Below are 14,894 nucleotides of genomic sequence, written 5' to 3'. Positions count from 1 at the left end.
CGGATTAAAAACAATTATAACTGCTGGGGCACCTGGGTGTCTCAGTCGGTTAAGCGTCCGACTTTGACTCAGGTCACGATCTCACGGTTCATGAGTTCGAGCCCCGAGTCAGGTTCTGCACTGTGCGGAGCCTGCTTGGGATTCTCTCTCCCTCTGTCTCTGCCCCTCCCCAGCTTGCACTTGCTCTCTCTGTCTCAAAATAAATAAATAAAAACTTTTAAAACAAAACAGCGATAACTTCTGTGATTCTGAAATGCTCCTCGGGTAGCCGTGAGTCAACTGCTGTGAATGCATACCCCTCTCATACCGGTATGTGAGTTTGCCAGAACCTAAGCAGCATCACCTTAAAAATAAGAAAGGTGACTTCTTCTCTCTGCCTTCTGTGTCACTATCAAAGTGTCCTTAAAATCGTTAACTGCTAGAAAGTGTGAACCGACACTACATAATTCTTTTTGTAGATTTTGACATGAAATTAAACTTAATGATTACTTTTTAAGAACCAATGATGAAATTAAGTGCTAAAATCATAACAAATCTGAAGAGAAGCTTCTCAGAGTAAGCTGCGCTCATCAAATAATAAAAAGTGTAAAAGGGATCAGCAGATTTGTGGGGAGTCGGGTAATAACCTAAGTAGTGACTGATACAATTGTCAGTTTCAAACTTGCACCAGCAGAAGTATGTTGGCGAATATTCCACAGGGTGGACATCAGCTCAACAACATTCAACAGGACTCAAACTGCTTCATTTAGTTTTTCCCATACTTGTATTTTTTTTAAAAAAGTTTTTAATGTTTATTTTTGAGAAACAGAGAGAGAGTATGAACAGAGGAGGGGCAGAGAGAGAGGGAGACACAGAATCCGAAGCAGTCGCCAGGCTCTGAGCTGTCAGCACAGATCTGATGTGGGGCTCGAACTGACAAACAGTGAGATCATGATATGACCTGAGGTCGGACACTCACCTGACTGAGCCACCCAGGCACCCCTCCAATACTTGTATTTCAAAAGAGATCATATCTATTGCATAATGCAATCAGATAGATTGAAAAGTCTCAGACCCAGAAGTCCACCTGAAGACACAGAATTTTTTTAAAAGATAAAACATGAAAACATTTTGAAGAGATACATATATCAATGCTGGACCAGAAATTTGGGGTGCTATCTAGCCAGCGTAAGTAGCCAACCTCAAATTGAGAAAGAAACAGAAGTCTTCCCATGGTGGGGCCTCTGGGTGGCTCAGTTGGTTGAGTGACCGACTTCGGCTCAGGTCACCATCTCATGGCTCATGGGTTCGAGCCCCGCGTCGGGCTCTGTGCTGACAGCTCGGAGCCTGGAGCCTGCTTCCAATTCTGTGTCTCCCTCTCTCTCTGCCCCTCCCCTGTTCATGCTCTATCTCACTCTCTAAATAAACATTAAAAAAAAAAAGAAAAAAGAAGTCTTCCCATGGATCTAACCAAGTTCAGAAGAAACTCCAAGTTCAAAGCCAACAATATAAGAGACCGGTGGACTGTCAAGAAATGATATGTCCTTGAAGAGTCTCCGTTGCCTCCTGTACCTCTCTCATCATGTGTGAAGGGAAGAGCCGATGTCACTACTTTTGACACCAACCCCCAAAAGCACTCCGTAAAGAAGGTTATCTCTGTCTGAGGAGTGTTTCCAGGCCCGGGGAGTGAGGAAGGGTAGGGTCTCAGCATAATAGCACTCCAGTCCTAAAGTAAAGCCTCCTTGCATTGGTTAGTTGGGAAACTTGGGGCTGAAATTCCATCCGGAGGAATAGCGTTCAAGTGAAAGTTTGTCTTGCAACCAACCTAAAGGAAAGACAATGAACCCAATGCCAAACACCACCTGATGCAGAATTCATGGAACAGATACATCAAGAAGTCAAAGTAAGGCAATACCTATCCTCAAAGGCATAGGATTATGAGGCAGAAATGAGAGACCATGTGGGAAAATAATTAGTATGAAAGAAAGACAATAATTTAGATAGAGAGGGTGTTGATGGGGAGAGCAGCGGATGGATAGAGCTGAGAATGAGCTGGAGCGTTGGACAACCAGATGCAAAAATTGTCCCAGGATGCAGTAGGCTAGACCAGAGCAGACGCCATGGAGAAAAGCGAAGGCAGGCGGGGCACGGCGATAGACCTGCCACATCAAGATAACACGATCTCAAGAAGGAGAGAAAAACGGGGGAAGAAAATATACGAAGGGATTGTCATTGAAGCATCTCCCAGAATTTGAAACGAAATTTCAGATTTCAAGACTCCTTCTTAAGTTCCAAACAGGATAGACAAGGAGGGTTCACATTTAGAAATCTCAGCGAAGTTGATGAGCAGAAAGGATCTAAAAAATCCAAGGCTATCCACAGGAGAATTAGGCAGGTGAATAGAAAGATAGACGATAAGTACATAAAAATGACAGATACACGGAGATGACAGATGATGCACAGATGGATGGACAGAAAATGCGTATGTACTTGCAAGCATACCTAATCTTACAGAATGACAGACACTCGTTTGATATCAAACCGCCTTCAGCCCTACTAGATGCAAGAAGACAGTAACGCGGTATTTTCAAAAAAAGTTGCAGGAGAAAAAAACATTAAAACAATTTTGAGTAACAGTGAGGACACGCGTTCCCAATTAGTCAAGGTCTTGCCCTCCCTTTCACCTCCACGTCCAATCCCTCGTCAAATCTCCTGATTCTGCCTGCAGGAAATCTCTCAGACACCATCCCCTGGTTCCGTTGCCAGTGCTTACACCCTATTTTATACCCAGATAATGAATCCTCTAGCCAATCAATTGCAAATGTCTCCTAGCTCATTCTCCTCCATCCAGCTTCCCACCCTTCTGATTCATCCCCTGAGTTGTTCCCAGGATCATCTTCCTCTTGAACAATTCCAACTGGCTTCCTTATTATCCTTCAGCGTGCTCATTAGCCCCTCTTCTCACCCTAAGGGCACCCTAACAGCAATTTCTCCCTTCTTCTCTTCCTCTCAGTGAGCTTTCTACTTCAGGTTAATACTGAGCATAATTGACCTTGTATTATAATACTTGATTCCCAACTAGATTGTGAACCCCAAATGGGCAATATTAAGGTTCATTCATTTTGGATTTACTAAAGTGAATGAATCCCCTCTGTATTAGAGCACAGTTGGTTCTCAATAAATTTATGGAAATGCTGTTGAACAGCAACGCATCCAAGGAAGCCACCAGGAATTTTCCCATTCGGGCATCTGTCTCCATTAAGTCCTATGCAAAGATAAGAGTGTTTCTGTAATAAACAAGGCCCGCTGCTTCTGAAACAGGAAGATCTGCCGGGGTGGTCACTCATTTGCATGCAGGGGACATGAGAACATGGCAAAGGAGCTGCTGTAAATCACCCGAGAGCTCGGTGACAGGGCCTTTCGGAACGCCTGGCTCAGAATTATTAATTAAAGCTTCCTCAAGGCTGGTTTGTTTGCACATCAGTTGAGCTAAGCCACGCTGGTATCCCTGTAAATAATAAGACAGCCCGATTAGGCCTAGTCATTAATTAAGTGTCTTTGCTGTGGATAAACAGTGAAATCTTTCAGTCTGGGAAGGTCGATGGCACAATGGTAGGCATGCAGCTGTTGACCGACATCTTCATCGGCTACCGGAGCTCCCTCCCCAGGGACACAGGGCTCATGTCACGGGGAAGACAGCACACGCTTCACTTGGCCCCCAAAGTTATATCATGTGCAAATTTAAAAATCATCTGCATCGGGAATAAACAAAGGGGGGAATGGTTGACACCCTTAACGGTGACCCTTAGCTGTCACACTTAACCGTCTCACGTATCGGCGTGCTTGCAGTACACAGACTGGGACAGAAGTAATCTAAGGCTTCCACTTGGAGGAGATGGCACAAGTCTGTATTAAAAAACAAACAAAAAACAAAACCTCACTTGGGGTCCCAACTCGTCCGAAACCGTTAGCTGTTTTTTGACTTTTTGTTTTTATCGTCCAGCAAATGCCCTCAAACGGGCGGAGGGAAGGTTGTGTATCATGTTTATACCATTTGAAAATAAAAATAGGCATCTCTACATCAGATACTCCTAGATTTTCTTTTATTCTTCTGTCTGTGGAAGTGCTTTGTAAAATGTGAAATGCGTACAACACAGAAGGGATTGATTCTTTTCCATTATAATTTCCTCACGAAGCTCTGTTTTTTTTTCTTTTTAATGTTTATTTCTTTATTTTGAGAGAGAGAGAGAGCCCACACTAGTGGGGAAGGTAGAGAGAAGGAGAGAGGAGAGCAGGGCCTGACGCGGGGCTCGAACCTACGAACCGTGAGGTCATGACCTGAGCTGAAATCAGGAGTTGGTCGTTCAACTGACTGAGGCACCCAGGCACCCCGTGAAGCTCTATTTTCTAATACGGGTCAGATGACAGGGTTGGTGAATCTAGCCAGAACCTTCAAGAACTGAAAATGCCCCAATTCTGCCATAATTGCTTATATCCCAAGATTGCCGACGAGGTTATAAGCAAAAGCCAGTACGATGCAACGGAAACGTCACTGTGTTAGTACTTACTCCACCAGCTCCAGGTGGGTCCGCTGAAAACGTTCGTGAGGGCAGTGGGCCTTGTTTGCAAGGACCACATGGCCTTCTCCAACCTGGCCCCCAGAGCCTCAATCTCAAAATCCCTGGGCTTCGGTATGGAGAAAGAGGGCAGAGGCAAGTGGGAGATTCAGAGACAACAGACTCCCATTTTTGACAATGAAGCAGATGGAAAGATGAGGAGTGGGTGACCAGCCATCCGGGCCTCTGAGGGTTTGTCTACCAGATGGGGCCAGAGCAGGAAGTTCAAAGACAGGAGATCTAAACCTCTCTGACGCTCCCATTCTTGGACTTGTACACTTGGCATCTAAGAGTCTGCCTGACCAGATTAGCAGCTCCTCCTTCCTGGGGAAGGAGAGGGTTATGGGGTGGTAAGCTGGGCCCAATAGGCTCCGGCTTGCTGAGACTCTTCACATGAACCTCTTCTCACCCCATCCAAAGTCTAAGCTCCTTGAGGACAAGCCGCATCCCACTCCTGCTGGGTACCCCCCTGTGGAACTTTCCATGGGCTTTGCCCATGATGATGCTCAGGGCACTCCACCCAAGCGGGTAGTCAAGTCAGGCATATAGGGTTCTTTGTTTGTGTGGACCCTAAGCAAATAGGCCATAGGGACAGTTGAAAGGAACTTCCTCAGGGTCGCCAAAAACTGCCTTTGAGATTCACCTAGAGTACCGTAACTGGGAATTCTTGATTCAAATTTATGACATATAACTAGCAAGTAAAGGAAAGCACATCGGCTCAGGAGGCTTTATTTATTGATGAAAAGTGGCATAACTGTGGGAGAAGCTGTTGCTCTCCTGGAGAGGAGCTCAGGGCAACGAAGGGTCCCCGCGATGACCCAGGAACGAAGGGACTTCACGGTGACCCAGGAACAAAGGGACCCCGTGATGACCCAGGAGTGACTCAGCCAGTCCTTGTTGAAAATTCAACCATAGCATACCACCCTGCTTTCAAGGCCGCCTACAGCGCAGCCAGGGAAGGGCTGCTATGGTACATAAGCACCCAAAGATTCGTCCCAGGGCACGTACGGGGACAGGTGGCGACAGAGGCGGCATGTTTTCTTTGACTGAAGGGGCCTGAGATGTTCACGTTGTTACCCTTTGGAAATTCAAGGAGTCTGTCGCACTAAGAGGGGGTGGAATTCTAACTTCCGGTCAGAAGCAGTGTAAGTATTGAACAGAACGTGGCTGTCCCATGAGGGAAAGAGAGAGACGTAAAAAGTAATGCCAGCCTCGTTCGGTGCAGAATAAAGGTGTAGAGAAGTCTAAACTGAGGTCGGGTGCACAGGGGGTCAGGTGCCAGGCTAAGGTGTTTAGGTTTATAAATCAACAATAAAAGGTCATCGGTGCCTAGCTGACGTGAGGGGAGGGATGTCGTTAAAATGAGCGGTGGTGTGCACAGTGAGGCAGAAGAGAGAAAGACTGGCCCGAAGGAGACAGAAGCGAGTCATGACAATCACTGGAAGGTGAGTTGATGACTGCACAAACCAAGTTCAAGGCGGCCACAGAGTTCAGGGGAAATTAGAGTCAGAGCGATTAAGAAGAAAGCATCCACGGCCAGGAGACTGAGGAGCCAAGTCTGGACCAAGGGGCAGGTGTCAGCCGGCTGATGAGGGGAAGAGCCCATGGGCCAAGGTCAGCGCGCCCGGGGGCTGCGTTGCTGGAGTGCCGGCTGGGAAACACGGCATGATGCCGTGAAGACATCATTGGGCAGGTGCAGGGATGGGGTCCAGGAATATGCATTCTAACAAAATTCCCGAGGAGCACTTGCACCACACTTGGAGAAGTTACTGCTTAAATCGTGAGTAGTTAACCAATAAATTACATCCTCAAGAATCCTAAGACCGTGTCTGGTCGACACATTGTGCCCCCCAGGCAGCGACGTGGACTTCAGACTTTCCCGTCCCCTCCATCCAAATTAAATGCCCCCGTGTCTTGTCTTGATCAGGGCAGACCTTGTCCTGCCTTCCAAGTGGCATCCCAGGGGCCAGTCTCTCCAGGCAAGCGTCGCGTTCCAGCTCCTTCTATAACGCCTCCTTCACTGTCCTGCCTCTTCCTCTCCATTTCACAGAGACCTCCTTATCTTTGTACACGAGGAGACTGAGGAACAGAGAAGGCTTCTCACTTCGGATCCTTTACACTTGCTCCCCTGAATGTGTGAGCGAGAGGAGTAATCATGTGGATGGGGCCTTTCGAGAGAAAACAGCCCTGTTTCCCGACCCAAGGACGCTGATCTGATGGTGGCACAGACCAGAGGTGTGCCGAATCTTGTCGCGTCCTTCCTCCGGCCACCCTGAGGGGCCCAGACGGCCATCAGCCCTGAGCTGTTGAACGTGCGCACGGTTTCCCTGCAAACATCTGCAGCAAAGCAAGCAGCTGGGGGAGTTCAGCCTTCAAGGCTCCAATTTAACTGAAATTCTAAGCGAAAAAATACGAATGAACGAACAACACAGAGGAAGAGGCACCCGCCGAGAGCCGTGGACCGAAGTCGTCTGTCAGGCGGAGTAAAGATTCCCTCTCACCTTCTCCCGCCTGTTCTCTCAAGGTCTCCCTTCGAAACCTGATCTGCATCCAAAACCTCCGCCTCGTCCTACGGAACACCGGCTGGAGCCTACATGCACTTTGGTGAGATGAAGGACATTCACCTTTTCTGTAATAAACCACATTGTCGGGGCGCCTGGATGGCGCAGTCGGTTAAGCGTCCGACTTCAGCCAGGTCACGATCTCGTGGTCCGTGAGTTCGAGCCCCGCGTCGGGCTCTGGGCTGATGGCTCAGAGCCTGGAGCCTGTTTCCAATTCTGTGTCTCCCTCTCTCTCTGCCCCTCCCCTGTTCATGCTCTGTCTCTCTCTGTCCCAAAAATAAATAAACGTTGAAAAAAAAAATTAAAAAAAAAATAAACCACATTGTCCACATGAGAATAAAAATGATAGTAGCTCTTATTTATTGAACACTTAATAGTCTCCAGACCATTTGCTAAGCATCTGTGACCCCTGTGTATGTATGTGGGGGGGGGGGGGGCAGGGAGGGGGCGAAGGTGAGGTTGGTAGCTTATCCCTTTTATGCAGTGAATAAACTCAGAGAGGTTACAACTGTTTCTTAATTTCGAGAGCAGGATTTGAGTCCAGGCCACCCAAACGTACAGCCTGCCTGCTTACACATTAGGCATGAGATGAACACGTTACATGACTTTCTTTTAATCTGTTGGACAATAGAGATGAATTAGAAGCACGAGTGACCCCACCCACCCCTCCTCCAGGAACCCCAAGTTTGTGCTCCGTATTTAAGAATCTCTGATGGTTTACCTCGCTCCATTTTTATTTTATTTTTCCTTCCTTTTCCCTGTGTTCGTCTGTTGAGTTTCTCACATTCCACATATGAGTCAAGTCATACGGTATGTCTTCCTCTGACTGACTTATTTCGCTTAGCATAATACCTTCCTGTTCCATCCGTGTTGTTGCAAATGGCAAGATTTCATTCATTTTCATGGCCAAGTAGTACACACACACACACACACACACACACACCACTTCTTGACCCATTCATCAGTCGATGGACATTTGGGCTCTTTCCACAACTTGGCTATTGTTGATAGCACTGCTAACAGATGTTGAGGAGGAGGCGGAGAAAGGGGACCCTCCTGCACCGTTGGTGGGGATGCAAACCGGTGCAGCCGCTCTGGAAAACAGCATGCTTGATATTCGATTTTGGAGTTTGAATTTTGGATTTCACCAACAAGAAAAAAAAAAAAAAAGGTAATTCAACTGCCTACAGAAGCTTTGCTCATACTTTGTTTTTGTTGAGAGCTCCTCATCGTGACCTGATATCTTACTGTAATTAGTGGAATTGAACTCGAAGGGTGTGAGTTTATGGGCGGTGTCACCTTCTGCTGCAATGACGATTGCCCCTTGACTCAAGGCTGTTGGCAGGAGCCCTTGGCCCCCCAGGTGCAGAGCCCATGTCAGGAAGGACACGGCCCCCGGATCTCACTAACCTGGGATCCATTCCTTTTCCTTGCTGCACATTTCAGGACAGCTGCACGGCATTTCTGCCATAAAACCTCACTGGCAGGCCTGAGGAGTGCGAGACCAAAATTTCAGTCACCGGTGCTGACATCTGAAAGCCTACCCTTGAGATCTTCCCCTCTGACGTCTCTTCTGCCACATTTCCTCGTCTCCCACTCGGGCCGTGCTCTGCCCTTTTGGGATTCTGCTCCTCCTGTGGTTAGATAGTGCTCAACACTCTTCTACAATTACAAGAATCCGCAAAACTAGTTTTCAGGGTGGTAAACCCCTATGACGGGGTGACATTCCTTTTCCTTAAAGGGGAACCTCTCTGCTTCAGAGATTTCTGACGTCTCCGTCCAAAGAGGTGACCTGATGTGCTGAGCGCTGTGTCGTGTTAGCAGGAAAAAAAAAACATGCCTCCAGGGTGTTTTTCTTTCTTATTTTATTTTTTTTTCCGTGCGTGTGGACATCCGTTCTCTCCCGCACAAGTGTCTGCGTCTATGTCTGTGACTGTGTGTGCCCTGCCTGTATAGGACACCCTTGAAAGGGAAGCTCTAACCTCACAAGCAAAGGCCACGCACCAGAGGAAAACAGAGACTGGTCCCCAAATGCTGTCATTTGTTTGCACTAATAGGATTCTCCTTTACACGTCCCTCTGATGGCCAGTAGCCCCGGACACTAAAAACGTCTCTGCTTCCTAAATATTGAGATTCCCCAATGTTCTTCTTCATGCAACATCCAAGCCATGTACCAGCCGTCTGTGACAGTCTACAATATTTAATCTGCAAATTTTTCCATCTACAGGATGGATATTGGAAGAAATTGGATCTCACAGTGAGGTCAGACAGTTTATGAACTCTTCTTTTTAAGAGACACAATTTCTTCCTGTAGAACCTATAAAGAACAGAATAGGAGCTGGGTTTCTTTTACCATTTAGTTTGGGTTCACATTTCACATCTCAAAATGCAGGAAGAAAGGGGTTCCAATGTTATTTGACCCAATCCTTACTTCAATTCCCCTGGCATTTATCTCTCCTGTGTGTGAAAAGCTTCTTTTGAAGTCAGAACTCCAGGCATGGAGGAAGGAGAAATTCGTCAAGAGAATTGAACTCAGAAAGATTAAAATGTAGTTTTAATATAGCTGTAGCTGACACATGTCAAAGAGATAAAAGGAAGATTCTGGATTCTCAGAACGGTGCCAGAACTATGAAGCACTGCTTTAAAAATACATATTATTTTGATTGAAATTTGTAGGGGAAAAAATCAATATAATCAACCACTCTAGCAAATGGATGCATTGAGAAAATGTACTTGGCCCTACAGTGTTCATTTTTTAAATGGAAAAAAAAAAGCAAGCTTTCACTGAACACATTTCTGATATGTTTTCTAACAGGCAATATTTCTAAGTGTGCTCAACGTAGAGAATCTTCTGTTTCCAATTTTATCTGGAGCTACTCCCACACAAACAACTTTATTAACTCTAAATGAAAGATGATAAATTCTACCCCTATACCAACACAGTTACAATAGGATATCAGAGTCTAAGAGGTTTGAATGAAAAATATCTGAAAATGATTAGTTAATCTCTCTTCAAAAAAAGACAATTATACTAAACATTCACCTGATGTAGAAAAAATGATGAAATTCTGAGAGATTCATCTCAACATTTACCACTTTTTGTTGGTATTGTCTCTCACACTCAGCTCCATAAACCACAGAATGCATATGTATGACTTGCCATCAATAAAAATTCTCCGTTGAGTATCCTAGAAAATAATTGTTAACAACACGGGTCAGTCTGTGTCTCCCAAATCTAAGGTAATCCTGCTGTGTTTTCATGAGAGCTTTGCCCTAAATTTTCTTATTTCTGTATATATAAGGGAAGGTCAAATTAGAGAAAGAAAAAGTTTTAAGTTGCAAGTGAGAAGTTCATTATGACTTATTAGCTTCGGAAGAACAATTGGAAGCCTGAAGTTTGAACTGAGTAAATATTTTTAGTTGCTTCATCAGCTCCCTGATTCATAAATTATGATTGCCAGATCAAACCTAGAGGTTGGTATTTTCCTTGATTTAGTATCAGGGAAAAAATAGGCAACAACAACAGAGTTTTAAGTTACTCTCTTCTATGCTCATTATATCTGTATATAAAGGACACCAGGGGAGAAATGACTTGGGAAAGAAATGATGAATTCTTTTTTGCCAGACGGAATTTGGGATGCCTATGAGGCATTCAAGTAGACACGGGCACCTGGAAATCTGCTGGTCTGGTCAGAAGCCCCGAGAGACAGTGCGGGTGTGTGGACCTAAGAGTCCCAGGCACTGATGGGAACTCAAACCGTGAAGCTATACGGGATCATGCAGCAAATAGGTACAAATAGAGAAGAGATGAGGACCTGAGTAACAGCACCATAGTTGAGGTGGTCAGAGGTGAGAAGTCAGAAAAGGGGAAGGAGAAGGAAACAACTGGGCCAAAGTGTCAGGGAAAAGGAGGTGTCAAATAGGAAAGAATATCCCATTCCAAGCTACTTGGAAGTCAAATAAGATGAATAGTGAAGACTGAGCACTGAAATCAAGAAAAATCATTTGTGGCAAATGATTTGGTGAAAACAAAGCCAAATTCTTGGCATAGGTAGAAATTGGGAAGAGAAGAAGTGGAAACAAGAAGTATAGATAACTCTTTTGAGATTTTTGACTATGAGGAGGAAGAGATAGATAGAGGAGGTGTTTGAGGGGATGTAGTGGCCAAAGGAGCTTCAGTGCTGTTTGCTATAAAGACTGAAGGACATAAGGATGATCCAGAGACACATCTTTTGGGAAGACACAAGAGATGGGATCCAAAGGTGGAAAGTCTGGCCATGAAATTTGCAAAATGGGAGCACAGTTATTACCCCTACTTTCCAGGAAAAACAAACAAATAACAGCAAAAGAATCTGAAGATTCAGAGCCAAACACACATTCAATTCCTAATTTCACCTCCTACTAACTATGCCATTGGGCAAGTTTCTGCATTTAATGCACAATAATTGTATCTGTAGTAGGTATAGAGATGGAGTGAGACATATATTAGGCAAGTATGAAGTGCCAATAACACAATGCCTGGCATACAGTGAGCCCTCTGGAGCTTGCCATAGTACTAGTGGGACAGTGGTTTGGGATGTTTGGTTGTGATAATTGTGGTTGTGCTTAGAGCTATAGAGTTAGTAAATCAAAGAGCCAATCTTTACATCTATGTCATGACTCCAGATTCAGCATGTGATACCACTCTGCACTCAAGATAAATGAACTAATTTGAAGCAAAAGAAAATGAAAATCATCATGTCAAAATTTGTAGGATACAGCAAACACAGTGCTTAGAGGGACACTAAGAGCATTTCATGCATATATTGGAAATGAAAAAAAAATCTAAAGTAAAAAATGTAAGTGTCCACCTTAGGAAACCAGAAAAAGAAGAGCAAATTAAAACTAAAGTAAGCAAAAGAAAATAAATAATAAAAATTTTATTATGGAAATGGAAGTGGAAATCAATGAAATTGAAAATAGGAAAAAAAGAAAATCCATGAAAACAAAAGGTGTTTCTTGAAAAAGATCAATAAAATTACAAACTTCTACCCAGGCTAACCTAGGAAAAAAGAGAGAAGACGCAAATTACTAATCTCAGAAATGAAAGATGAGACATCAGTACAGACCCAATAACCATTAAAAGGATAATGAAGAAATACTAAGAACATCTCCATACCCATGGATTTTTTTAATGCCTATTTATTTTTGAGAGAGAGAGACAGATAGAGGAGACAGAAGGAGAGAGAGAAAGAGAGAGAGAGAGAGAGAGAGAGAGAGAAGGGTACAGAGAGAGGGAGACACAGAATCTGAAGCAGGCTCCAGGCTCTGAGCTGTCAGCACAGAGCCCAATCCAGGGCTTGAACTCATGAACCACAAGATCATGACCTAAGCCAAAGTCAGACGCTTAATTGATTGAGCCACCCAGACACCCCATACCCATGGATTTTATAACTTAGATGAAATGGATCAATATTTTGAAAGATGTCACAGTACAGCTGATGCAGTGATACCATAGTTGTATCTGTTCCTCTGTGGTTTTTCCTTAATCTCAGGGCTGGATACTCTTGCCCCATGTTTAAGAAAATAGATTTTTCTAATGCTTAGCTGAGCACTTACCATTTAGGGAGGTATGTTAACATGTTTCTCCAATGAATGCGTTTCCCCAAGTTTCCGTCCTTAGTCCTTACCTCACTTATCTCACTACCAGAATTTTAACAATAAACTGTGTGGAAAGAATGTGCCTTTGTATATCTTTGTCTTCAGTAACCAAAACTATAGGTGCATATTTCCCAACTGCCTGAAGGATACGTCTACCAAAATGATCCACAGCTATCTCAGTTTATCTATAAACAGAACTCATTATCTCTCTTCTCTTCAATTCTTGGGGACATCCTCAGGATTCCCAGGTTCTGTTAATGTGCCAGTGTTCTCATCAGGAAAGCCTAACATTTCAGATGATGTCACTCTTCCTTTTCTCTCGGTTTTAACTTCTGGACATTGTTTGCTTCTAATGATCCTTGACTCTATCTCACTTTGTCTCTGTTGCTCCTCGTTCAGGATTTTATCTCTCACTGGATTAATTCAATAGTCTCCTAAGATGTCTCCCTGTTTTGTGGTTCTTCTTGCACAAATTCATCCAGCACACAGATCTCAGAGTTAGAGAGAAGTTTTCAGAAATCAAAGTTAGTTTGGTATGGCTGGATTGTGTCATTCAGCCTTCTTTTTTTCTAGATCATGCCCATATCCTGGTGTTTACTTTAGGACATCTTCATTTTTTCTTGCTTAGAAAAAGCTTCAGACTTTACATTTGAATGCCCGGTTTTCTATGGTTCTCCTGTGTAATGAAATTCAGTGATAGAGAAGTTTCTCTCAAATGAACTGATTTGGATGGGAGAAATATGTTACAATTGTAGTGACATACCCATTGCCATTAAAATTGGCACATCCCAGGGACATCTAAGTGGCTCAGTTAGTTAAGCATCCTACTCTTGGTTTTGGCTCAGGTCATGATCTCATGGTTGTGGGATCGAGTCCTGCGTCAAGATCTGTGCTGAAAGTGCAGAGCCTGCTTAGGATTCTCTGTTTCCCTCTCTCTCTGCCCCTTCCCTGAACATTCTCTCTCTCTCTTTCAAAATAAATAAATAAACTTAAAAATAAATAAACTTAAAAAAATAAATATTCTCTCTCTCTCTTTCAAAATAAATAAATAAACTTAAAAATAAATAAACTTAAAAAAATAAACATTCTCTCTCTCTTTCAAAATAAATAAACAAACTTAAAAATAAATAAACTTAAAAAAATAAACATTCTCTCTCTCTCTTTCAAAATAAATAAATAAACTTAAAAATTGGCACATCCCACTGACTGTACTGCACCAATGCCCTTGACTCTAGTGCCCAGTCAGTTAATTTCATCTTCATTCAGAACTCTTTGTTTTCCTTCACATGGGCTAGCACCACTCAGAGATTTTTATGTGTGTCTAATGAATTCCATTTAGCTCTTCCTCTGACCCAACCCTGAAGGGCCAGGTCATTTTTATTTCCTTGATTGTCACAAGGAGAACTTTAACATTATTCTTTGCCAGTGGAATCCCAAATACTATCTGTGCCCTTGGCTTCCACTGGATTTCAGTCACTGAGCATCACTGACTAGGAGAGAAGAGAAAGAGGTCAGGGTATTTATTCTCCCAGCTCCTCACAGGGTGGCAGTGCCACCCATGGTCTGGTTGTGTTTCTTCTCCAAGAGGTCAGTCCCCTTTGGGCACCTACTTCTCCTCAACATCACCACCCCTCTCCAGCTTCCAGTAACCCACTATCTCCCTTCGCTTCTCTCTCCTGGGGTGATCATGGTTTTGCCTGTTACTAGCCCTGGGGAACTATACTACCTCTTGTGTTTCCCTAACACTCTCTCCACACCTTCGAATATAGTCCCTTTATTAAACATTCCTTAGAGACCAACTTTGACTCTATGTTTCCTGGGGGACCCAGATTGATTCAATCACTTCCTATGTGATCTATGCAGTTTATTTGATGTCTATCAACCTCAGGTTCCTCGTTGGTAGAATAGGAACATATTGCCTGTCTTTCAGAATTTTTGTGAAACACAGGAGGTAACAATGCTTTCTAGAAGTAAGACGCTCAAATTTTATGTAATAGAGATATGATAAGTGTAGTATCATAAAAGCAATTTTATGAATAGATGAAATGTAAAAGATTAAAGACATTGGAGAACATGTTTGCTATATATATATATAAAT

The sequence above is a fragment of the Prionailurus viverrinus genome, chromosome B2, assembly GCF_022837055.1.
Source record: "Prionailurus viverrinus isolate Anna chromosome B2, UM_Priviv_1.0, whole genome shotgun sequence".
NCBI lineage: Eukaryota > Metazoa > Chordata > Mammalia > Carnivora > Felidae > Prionailurus > Prionailurus viverrinus.
Note: the sequence above shows the minus strand (reverse complement) of the source record.